Consider the following 12,552-nt stretch of genomic DNA (forward strand, 5'->3'; position numbering starts at 1 on the left):
CTTTATAATTGGAATCCTGAAATATATTGAAAATTAAGTTGACCTAAAAGATGTAAGACTTTTAGTAATGTGGTATTACAGAGCAGAAAGGATTTTCATTAGATTCCATACAAGAGTCTTAAAGGTTTTTTATTTTTAGGAAGAAACAAGCTGCTCCCCTTATTGAGGCTTATAGCACGTGTGTGCTTTAAAGTTAATAACATGCTATATTTAAATTGCGTAATTAAAAATTAATTACAAAAATAAATAAGAATAAAAAAAGTTTAAGTTAAGGAAAATTTTAATTTGCAACAAAAACATATAATGAAAACTTACATTGTAAAGAATTAGATAATTTTAATGAAGGGTTGAGGAACGCGTCCTCTCTCCACGCGAGTCAGTTTGGAAGTGCGTGAGTATGAGGGGGTTTTACAACCAGTTATGCTGGCTGGATTTACCTCACTTCAGTTCGTTTTTTGGAGTGGTCAGGAGGGTTGTCGAGGTACATACTTGGGGACTGGGTGTTTGCCGAGGCACACCACAGTACTCCCCCCTTAGTACCAAAGGTACGAAACAGTCTATGAAAGTCTATAGAGTGATTAGTATCAAGGGGTAAACTGGACTTTTCTTCCAGAACGAGTCGTAACCGGTAAAGAGTCACCTTGCTCACATTGAACTTGTGGAGTTGAAACTGCTGGCGTTGGAACTCTTTCTTCTAGTACGGGGTCTGTTGAGTCTATGTTTAAAAGAAAGGCTGGTTTTAGCCGGTCAATGCTTATGGTGGCTTCCTTGCCATTTTTCTGAATCGTGAAATGTTTTTCAGTTCTATGGAGAACTTCAAAAGGTCCATCATAAGGTGGTGACAGCGCAGGTTTCAAGGTATCGATTCTTACGAACACATGGGAGAAGCTGGATGTACGAAGCATGACGATTTTGAATGGCAGGACGCAGGTGTAGGTTTTAGAGTTCTGAAGGTTTCTCTAAGTTTTGAAAGATAAGTTGAAGGATCACTTGGAGCATCGGAAGGCGGTTCAAAGAACTCTCCAGGTAAGACGACAGTTTGTCCATAGACCATCTCAACACAAGATGCATTGAGATCCTCCTTGAAGCAAGTTCGCAATCCTAGTAAAACTACTGGTAACGATTCAGTCCATTTGGTGTTGTGGCACCGGAGAGCTTGTTTCAGAGAACGGTGGAACCGTTCAACCATACCATTTGAAGAAGGATGGTAGGGGGTTGTGCGGATTCGCTGTATTCCAAACATAGACTTCAGGCAGGAGAAGAGGTGGAATTGAAATTGTCGGCCTTGGTCTGTAGTCAAGATAGCAGGCACTCCAAAGCGAGATACCCAATGAGCGACGAAGGCCTTGGATACTGTTTCCGCTGAGACGTCACTGAGAGGGATGGCCTCCGGCCACCTAGTGTAGCGATCAACACACGTCTGCAAATAGTTAAAGCCATCAGAGGGGGGAAGAGGTCCAACTAAGTCGATATGCACGTGCTGGAATCTCTCAGAAGGTAGGTTGAAAGGCTGTAATGGACTTACAGTGTGTCTTTGGACCTTATTTCGTTGGCAAGATAGGCAGGAACGAGTCCATTCTGTTACGTCTTTCAACATGGACGGCCATATGAATCGTTCTTGCACTAGACGCTTGGTGGCGCGTATACCAGGGTGTGACAAGTTGTGCAATGAGCAGAATACTTCATGGCGAAGTTTCTTGGGTATATAAGGACGTACTTTTTCCTTACTGACATCGCAGAAGATCTCAATATTATTTCCCATTTTGAAAGGTTTTAAATCTATTGAATTATTTTTAGAAGAGATTAAAATTTTTAGTTCCTCATCAGTCTTTTGACAATCGGCTAAGTTTTTTAAGTCAGTTGTAGAAAGGTTAATTGCATTTATTCTAGAAAGAGCATCTGCAACAGTGTTATCCGAACCGGAAATGTGTCTGATATCAGTGCTGAACTGTGCTATAAAGTCTAACTGCCGAAGTTGGCGTGGAGAACAAGATTCGGATTTTTTATTGAAGGCGAAGATTAAAGGGCGATGATCAGTAAATATGATAAACTGTCGGGCTTCTAAAATATATCTGAAATGCTTTATTGTACAGTAAATGGCTAATAACTCCCTATCATAAGTGCTGTAGTTTTTTTCTGTTGTCGTTAATTTACGAGAATGGAATGCTATAGGGCGGATGCCAGATGGTGTGTGGGATTGTAACACAGAACCTATGGCTGAATCAGACGCATCCAACATTATTGATAAATTATGATTAGGGGGAAAATATGACAAAGTAGCACAATTGGCTAAGTTAAGTTTACAATTGTTAAATGCTTCCACTGCGACATCGTTCCAAGGGATCAAAGTTTTATCATTTTTCTTGGAGTTTTTCAAAAAATCGTGTAATGGGGCTTGAGTTTGAGCTGCATTTGGTAAAAATCGCCGGTAAAAATTAATCATTGCTAAGAATCTGCGAAGCTCTGCAATATTTTTTGGTTGGGGATAGTCAGTGATCGTTTTTACCTTTTCGGGTAAAGGCTTATTAACACCTGATGGTGTAATTAAGCACCCTAAAAATGAAACTTGCGGTTTACCGAGAACACATTTTGAAAGGTTAAGTTTTAACCCGTGTTCTTCAAGCCTTGTGAAAATTTGTCTTAAATGTTCTCTGTGTTCATCTGCATTTTTGGATGCAATAAACAAATCGTCAAAATATGGGATACAAAAATTAAACCCTGACAAAACTTGATGTATATACCTTTGAAAAGTTTGACCAGCGTTTCTCAAGCCAAAGGGCATATATACAGTCCGCAAAAAAAAAAAAAGATATCACCCTGAATAACTTTCGTTCTAATGATCCGATTTTCACGAACTAAGTGTCAATCTTAATGGTTCCTGGGGGTGACCTCAAATATGCTAATTAATTAGTGCTAACTATTAATTAAGTTACGAAATCAGACACAAAAACGTACTTTCTCTGAATAAACATATATTTTTTTTTACATATTTGGAATCTAGACACTTGAATTAGGGGGGGGGGGTAGACAAAATTTTAAAACAATTGGGTCGTAAATTGGGTTGCAATAAAGGTTTATATATTTGGCGATAGCCCAGAAAACCGCCAAAAAAGTCGCCTGCGCAAATAAATATTTTAAGATAACCCATTGACTGATTCAAAAGAGAAACGCTTAATTTTACTAGGTTGCTAGGCAACCAATTTCTGACTGTAAAAAAATTGAAATAATGTTTTGTGATTGCTCTGAGAGGTTTAATTAATAGTTAATAGAAAACATCCCGAAGTTTCTAGGCAATAGACAATTTTTAAGTTCATTTATGTCCAAAAAGCAAAAAAAAAAAATTTATTTTAATCTCCTTTGAAAAGAAAATTTGAATCGATTTATAAGTTTTTAGAATTTAAATACATGAACTTTTTATCTGATATTATTTAGATTATGCTATTTTTGCTATGTTTATTCGAGGATTTCATACTAAAATCAAATTAACATAACTTATAATAGCTATATACAAAATTTTAGGGATAATGATTTTTACAGCTTTAATCGAGTCTTCTAGGCATGAAAGTTTGAAGGAAAAAAAAGTGCTTGAAAAATAAAATGTAGATTGTATAGTAATTCTGTAATTCTAATACACATTCACAAGGTTTTCTATAATTTACGATATTTCTTTTTTCTATAACTCAATGAATTGCTGAAATTTTTATGATTTTTTTTAAAAGCAAGCTAAGCTTAAGTATTCCTTCACTGGTTAGTTTACCCTATAAGATTTTGAGAAATTTGCGATGTTGTGAGAGATGCTTAAAAATGTTGACTACGTATTTTTATTAATATTTATAAAATATATATTCAAGAAATTGATGAATATTTTATTCCAAATTTATTCATTCGTATGTATATTATTGAAATTTTATCAGTTATTGAGAAAAAAAACTAAAAACTAAAAAATAATCACATTAAAGAAGCACAATCTGTTGTATAATCATATTCTATCAGAAGCATGCTTTTATAAAACTCCACATTCTCTGAATAAAATGTATTTTATTCAATAAAATGTTTTATTCAATAAAATGTTTTATTCAAATTTCTTTACTAAATTGCAAATAGAATTTTAGACGACTAAGAAAGAAACATCGTATTTTATAGCTTAAGAAAATAAAAATGAAAAGATAAGCAAACGATTATTAGCGAAAAAAATATGAATGAAATTTTATGCTAAGCGCGCGAAGTCAAGTTCCTCGCAAGTTTATCACATTTTAATATTAATCGTCCCATTTAATCATTTCTTCATTGTCGCCAAATTATTTTTTTAAAAATAATTAATTTTAATTTTTCTCAGCTTCTAATAAATAAAAACAGTTGAAACTTTAGATTTTTCAATTGAAAAATATGTAGATTAATATGGTATAAAAAAATTCATACCTTATAATTCAAAAATTTTTCATCCTTAATTTAATTAAATAATAAAAAATAATTAACAATTATTAAAAATTATTTTTTTCGTGAAATTATCTTTGGGTAAATGAGTTTTATGACTGGGTGAAATTTTCTTCGAATTGCTTTATTAGTTTTTAAAATATGACTAAAAACGTAAAAAGTGAAATTAACATTAAGGGGTACGAACTTTGGATCGCTCTCCTCTCCTGACCAAACTATGGGGACCATATTTCCCAGATTGCGGCTACCCCCTATAATTTGAAGGTTAAAAATCCAAATATGTAAGAAAAAATATATGTTTATTCAGAGAAAGTACGTTTTTGTGTCTGATTTCGTAACTTAATTAATAGTTAGCACTAATTAATTAGCATATTTGAGGTCACCCCCAGGAACCATTAAGATTAACACTTAGTTCGTGAAAATCCGATCATTAGAACGAAAGTTATTCAGGGTGATATCTTTTTTTTTTGCGGACTGTACATATTCAAAGAGGCCAAATGGCGTTGTAACCGCTGTTTTTGGAATATCCCCAGGAAAAACAGGAATTTGGTGGTACGCTCGGGTTAAATCTAGAGTTGAAAATATTGTCATGCCCTCAAATTGCTGTGTACAATCTTGGATATGTGGAACGGGATATCGGTCGGGGACGGTTATTGCATTAACACGACGATAATCCCCACATGGTCTCCAATCACCATTTGCTTTCTTTACCATGCGAAGCGGACTAGCCCAGGGGCTTTTTGATGGGCGAATAATTTCCTGTTCTAACAAATACTCAAATTCTTTCTTTGCTGCCTCAAGAATATCGGGTGAGAGTCTTCTGGGTTTGGCATAAACGGGTTGTCCGAGAGTCTCAATATGATGATAAACCAGCGATTCGGAATTTAGTTTATTTACTATTGAAGGATTTGTTAACGATGGAAATTCATTTAAAATTTGCTGAAAAGGTGAGTCATTTAGAACTGGAGTAATTTCTATAATTTGAGTTGATTTATTTGAGGTGAAACCAGTTGACTTTAAATTAGTTAATTTATCAATTAAACAGTTGTTACGAACATCAACCAATAAATTAAAATGATTTAAAAAATCAACTTCAATGATTGCCTGAGTTACATCGGCTATAATAAAGTTCCAAGAAAATTTCCTGCGTAAATTTAAACTAAGATTTATTAATTGAGTACCATATGTTTGGATTTTAGAACCATTTGCCGCATATAGGACCAAAGTTTCTGGATAATTAGCTTTTGAACAAAATTTCGGAATGAGTGAAACATCTGCGCCTGTGTCTATCAAAAATTTTAATTTCGTAGAGGGATCGGCCAAATAAATACGATCAATATGGCGTTCGCCACTCATGGCCTGGAGTGGCTGCCCTGTTGGTTTCCCGAATTTTGAAAAGTACATGGGGGTTTGCATTTTCTAGCTCTATCTCCAAAGTTAGTGTGATAAAAACACATGTTATTCTGTGGTTCACGGTAATAATTTTGTCTAGAACGGGATCTACTATGATTTCTATTACCCCGATAGGTATTAGTTCGCTCACGTCCTTGTCTATTTTGCTGAACTTCCTGAAAACTAGTTTTTAGTTCATTAATTTGTTTCGTAAGTTCAGAAATTTGATCATAAAGTGTAGGATTAGCGCTAGTTACAACTGATTCAGTAGAATTTATTTGGATAGGGCTAGCGAGTTCAATAATCTTATCAGCCATTGCAGCTAACTGGGTTAAATTTTCGTTTGACGCAGCAAGAATAGCTTGTATATTTTGAGGCAATCTGGCTAACCACAGCGATTTAAGAATGTTTTCGCTAAGATGAGATCCTGCTAGTTCTCGCATTCGAGCTAACAAATAGGAAGGGCGTTGATCACCTAACTCTAGTCCTTGCAAAAGTGTTCTAATTTTAGAAGCTTCACTCTCTGAAAAAATACTAATTAAGCGATTTTTTAAAGCTGTATATTTGTCTGCAGCAGGTGGGTTTAAAACTAAATCCTGAACAGAGTTAAGTATATCAGATTCAATGGCCGCTACAACGTGATGAAATTTGGTAGCGTCGGTAGAAATTTGAGAAATTGAAAATTGCGATTCTAACTGTGCAAACCATAACACTGGATTGTTTTTCCAGAACGGAGGTGGTTTAATTGCTACGCGAGAAATTTGAGAAGGTTGAATGTTAACTAAAGCTCCTTCATTCACCACGTCACCTGGCTGTTCGTTTTCCGGCATTTTTTGACAAAAAAAATCAAAACAATAAATAGAATAAAGGTAAAATATTTATAAATTAATTTCAAAGCATTCCCTACGCTATATACACACTAATCCACGAGATAAAAAAACGCGCACAGTACTACCACAGAATCAGACACAAACACGTGGGTATAACACACAAAATTTTGAACATAAAAAAGAATATGAATAAAATTAAAATAAACATATTGCTAATAGATTTAAATTCATTATATTGCTAGAAAAGTTCCGATTAAATAAAGAATTAACTTAAAGTTTAAGTCCGGGTCTACCAATTATAGCACGTGTGTGCTTTAAAGTTAATAACATGCTATATTTAAATTGCGTAATTAAAAATTAATTACAAAAATAAATAAGAATAAAAAAAGTTTAAGTTAAGGAAAATTTTAATTTGCAACAAAAACATATAATGAAAACTTACATTGTAAAGAATTAGATAATTTTAATGAAGGGTTGAGGAACGCGTCCTCTCTCCACGCGAGTCAGTTTGGAAGTGCGTGAGTATGAGGGGGTTTTACAACCAGTTATGTTGGCTGGATTTACCTCACTTCAGTTCGTTTTTTGGAGTGGTCAGGAGGGTTGTCGAGGTACATACTTGGGGACTGGGCGTTTGTCGAGGCACACCACAAGGCTCCTTCACTTCCCGAGGAAGAATGTCAAATGGAAGGAGAGGCTGACAGTGGCTTGCTACCAATTGATATACCACCTTTGAAGCTTGATAGAAGTGTGCAAGTACACAGTGGAGATTTGGCTTCTCCTATTTTAGTCGATATTTCAAGTTTAACGGAGAAGCAACTAAATACTGCTACGGGTTTGACCTCTTTTACACTACTTCATCAGATTGTTGCTGACGTGGGCCCTCGATTGACCAAAAGAAAGATTGATGCCACACATCAGATATTTTTGGCTTTTCTAATTATCAAGCAGAATCATCAACCGCTAATTATCAACCGAATTTGGTGAAAATTATTTTTAAGGAGGTAAGACATGGATTAATTTATGGCTTTTCATATACATGGACTGTTTGATGTATTTTCAAATTTGTTATTTTTTAAATTTTTTTATCCCTAACAGGTTATCACTGCTTTGGGTGACCATTTTCAGAATTTTATATTTTGGCCAACGAAAGAGCATGTTATGGAGAATATGCCAAACTGTTTAAAACTTTTTCAAAACGTACGTGTAGTATTTGATTGCACAGAGATTGTTGTGGAGAAACCAAGTTGTCTGAATTGTAGGGTTAGGACTTATTCCAATTATTATTCTGGAATCAAGTAAGGGACATTTTCAAAGAGGTTGTAATCAGAATACGAAAAAAAGAAAAGACATTACATAGGAACTATTTTATTACCAATGCATTAGAAATCAGGACAAATGATTCTTTGCCGTATTTTATTTACCACTACGTAATTTGGAATACAAACCATGCAAGCATACTAAAAACTAATGTGGATTAGTAGTTTGTTAAGATAAAAGTGAAGGCAAAACCAATTCTGTTACATTAAACATACCTATATTGATGCAACCGAGTTAGGTGATTTTCTCTGATTCATTAATTCCCCATAAAATATCACCTACCTGGTTCTTCCACTAAGCTCTTCAATTCAGTTTTGAGTATGATTTAGTAGTGTTTCTCAGTACTGATTTATTCTTTTTTTTATTATTAATCTCGAAGAATACGAGGGTTGCTATTTATATTTCTGGCCTTGGCAACAGTAAGTGTTGCTAGGCGACCGCAGACGATTTACCATTATAGCTTCATTTGTGTTGTTGACAGTAAATTGAAAAGTTCTTCTCTTTCAAAAAATGGAATTGAATCGTGAACATTTTCGTACTATTATTTTTCATAACTTTCGACGAGGATTGTCAAGGCAAAAGTGCTCCGATGAACTTAATTCTTTATTCAGCGATAAACCGCCATCCTACAGTACTGTAAAAAATTGGTATAACGAATTTAATCGTGGTCGATGTTCGATCCAGGACGAATCCCGTGCAGGTCGTCCAAAATCCGTTGTTGTGCCAGAAAAGATCGATGCTGTGCGTGAACTGATGAAGCAAGATCGTCATGTGACATACCGTGAGGTAGAGGCGTCTTTGGACATTAGTATGACTAGCATCAATAAAATATTGCATGAATATTTGAGCGTAAAAAAATTTTTTTTCACGTTGGATCCCGCATAATCTGACAAACGCTCAAAAAAAGGCTTGCATCGATTGGTGCAAGGAAATGTTGTAAAAATACGTTCAAGGTACATCAAAGGCTGTGTATAACATCTACACAGGTGACGAATCATGGATCTATGCATATGAGCCGGAAACAAAACAGCAATCAACTGTATGGGTCTTCCTAGACGAAGCAAAACCAACAAAAGTTGTTGGAGGAAGAAGCACATCGAAACAAATGATTGCCTGTTTCTTCGGCATTAACGGTCATGTGGCAACAGTGGCGTTATAGAAACGCAGGACGGTCAATTCTGAATGGTACACGACCATTTGTTTGCCAGAAGTCATCGGAGAAATTCGAAAAAAAGTAGAATAGGCGATCATCATGACAATGCCAGCTCTCACATATCGACTCAAACAAAGGCATTTCTGACGGAGCGAAAGATCGAACTGATGGGTCATCCGCCGTACAGCCCTGATTTGGCCCCTAATGACTTCTTCTTATTCCTACACATCAAAAATAAATTACGTGGACAACGATTTTCGACCCCCGAAGAAGCGGTTGATGCATTCAAAACGCATGTTTTGGAGTTACCTCAATCGGACTGGAAAAAGTGCTTTGAAAATTGGTTCAAACGCCTGCAAAAGTGTATTGATCATTATGGAGAATATTTTGAAAAACAATAAAACCAATTTCGATCCTACATATTTGTTTTTCCATTATTAGGCCAGAAATATAAATAGCAACCCTCGTATAAAAATCATTTAAGTAATTTGCTTATAGGATGTCACTTATGGTACTTTCTTTTAAATAAACTAGCAGCATGTTTAAATTTTTTTTTTGTACAGTTACTTACTGCTGAATAATTCGAATGATTAATGAAATGAAAACAAAATTTGTCATATTGTTCTCTACTACTTACACAAAGATGCACTTAAGCTTTTTAATTCTTTACATAATAATGGCTATGTAATGTTCAGCTAATGTAATGGTGAAAATTAAATTGTTTTTTAAAGCGATATATTTAATTGACGACTTAAATGATTCATAACCCTATGGATGCTTAAGTTATATTAAGTAAACAATAAAGAGCTTTTAAGTTAAATTTTGCTATTCAACCTTTGGGCATAACCTGAACACCGTTAACATTTAATCTTTTTAGTAATAAATGCTATTTTTCCTAATATACAATATATATATCAGGTTAGAATCTGTCGTTTTCCCTACCGATTTCAAGAATGCTTGTTTTAGCGAAATTTAACTGCTATTCGGAGCAGCAAGGACCCCGTTTGCTTTGTATTTTGTTTAAAATATGTGGAATAAATATTTTGGAAAATAATGAAACGAAAGTATTTCCCTTTATAATGTATTTTGCACAGCTTCTGCTGTGTCTTTATTGTTTTCTCATTCTCTGCTATCAAACAACAACGATGTATATTGGATTAGCCACGTTGCTTATTGTTAGAAGAGACCCCCGTGGCAGAAACACGGCGACACAGCGACATTGTCGCAGAAAGCGACTGAGTTCTTGCAGAAAGATTTTTTTTATTTGGGAAATAAAAATTTTTGGTTTGCCACAAACAAAAGTTCTCAAAAAAATTCTGCAGAAGCAGAGGCTGTTTTACCAAAAAAAAAAAAAAAAAAAAACATTTTCTACAGAAACGAAAAATTTCTGCAGAAGCAATAATGGTTCTGCAAAAAAATTTTCTTACAGAATTGTTTTAAATATTTTTTTTTCTAGCGTACCGCGGAAGGAGAAAGATATCTCACTATCTACGATTTTTTGGCATGCGAATGAAAACCAGATTGGTGGAAAATATTTACTGGTGAAACACTTTCAACCAGGTTTCCATACGCATGCGAAAAAAATCGTATCCAATGAGTATGGCTCTAATACCGATGTTTCAGTACTGATAAGGACTATTTCGTTTCGAAATGTTGAATAGACTTGAGAGCATATTGAGTCGGAAACCGCTTCTGCATACTTCGTGTGGAATCAATGCTATATATTTACACAAAACAGTGCGAAATCACAAGCGCTGTGTATTTTTTTTTCGTTCTGAACTTAATCTGATCACGAAAAAAGTTTTATTTACCTCCTTTTTAAAAAACAAATCTTTCAATAAGTCAGTACAATATTAATCGAATCTAATTAATCTATAATTAATTAGATAAAATTAATTAGATGTAGAAAAAATTTAAACAAACATTGCTTTAATTTTTTTGCTTTTAGAATTCGGTTATAGTCGATTCTATTTTATTACTTTGATTACTCAACTTCAATATTAATTTTTTCACCTGATTTGTTTCTGTACCTGATATAACTACTATAATGAAACATTAAATCATACTTTTTTTAAACTGTTTTAATAATTTAATTTTGATACTGTTTAAACTGATACTTCAAATTCAGTTATCTTGTTTTATAACTTTATTCTTTTTGTTCATTCTTAGCTATTTCTATAAGTTCTATCTTATTACAGGTTCTGGGTAATCTTTATTTATGCTCTAGTAAGCATTTTTGTCTGCAGATCTATACATTTATAACTTTTCGTTATTATCGAAGATTATGCAAATTTGTACTTAAACAATTTAAACTTATTAAGAAATGAAAACTTATATTATGAAATTAAGAAAACAAAATCTACACAGTTTTATTCTATGCATGTAGACTTATTTTATAAACACGAATTTCATCTATTATTATAAATTCATTACACATACATTTATAACGATAAAAATATCTTGCAGAAAGATATTGGTTCTAGTTAGGTTTGTCGCAGAAAGTCAGAAAAAATTCTGCCACAGGGGAAGAGACCTCTCCATTGCTTTAATACTGTTTTGTGCACCCACAGCAACAATGGTGCCATTATGCATGGTTGCAATGACATTATACGGAGCTAAAATATCGTCACTTGGCAAAGAGTTGGGTTTTCACATGCAACTGCTGCGTGCAGTGTCCCCCACCCCAAAAAAAATTGCTATCTTCCCCCTTCCATGTTAGCTTGTTCGAAATAGTGCTACTTTGCTTGCATTTCACTCACAATATGACCATTTGATCCTGTATGTGAATGCTGAAAATATGTTTAAAGCAAAAATAAATAAATTAAAAAAGACGGCACAAAAAATAATTGAAAATGGGCTGACTAAAACTATTACAACAAATGATAAGTTACTGATGGCACCTGTAGATTAATCTTTATTGTTATGTTATTAATTTGTAGAAGCTCAGAAGTTTTAAACTAATAATTAAAAAATAAAATTTTTAAAAACCACGTTTTTGTAGTGGAGAATAATAATAAAAAAAAAAAAATTGAAAAACGAAAAACGGGGGGTGCATGAAATACATAACAGTAATGTTATATTAGTGTGTGTGTGCTCTTGAGAATATGTGAATGTATATCTGTAATTGTAACTGAATGTGGAATATGTTTGTGTATATGCATATGTATGTATAAGTGGCTGCGCATGTGTATGAGTAAGAAAATGTGCATATGCATGTGTATATTTACTGTTATGTATTTCATGCGTCCCACGTTTTTTGTTTTTCAATTTTTTTAAAATTATTTTTCTCCACTACGAAAACGTAGTTTTTAAAAATATTATTTTGAATTTTTTATTTTCAATTTTTCTATTTTAAATTATAATTTTTTTAATTTTTATTTTATATTTTTCAAAAATTATTACTTTTCAATTATTTTTCTTCACTAC

This window comes from Parasteatoda tepidariorum, chromosome 3 (assembly GCF_982258835.1).
Source record: "Parasteatoda tepidariorum strain Cologne lab strain chromosome 3, Ptep-v5.0, whole genome shotgun sequence".
Taxonomy (NCBI): domain Eukaryota; kingdom Metazoa; phylum Arthropoda; class Arachnida; order Araneae; family Theridiidae; genus Parasteatoda; species Parasteatoda tepidariorum.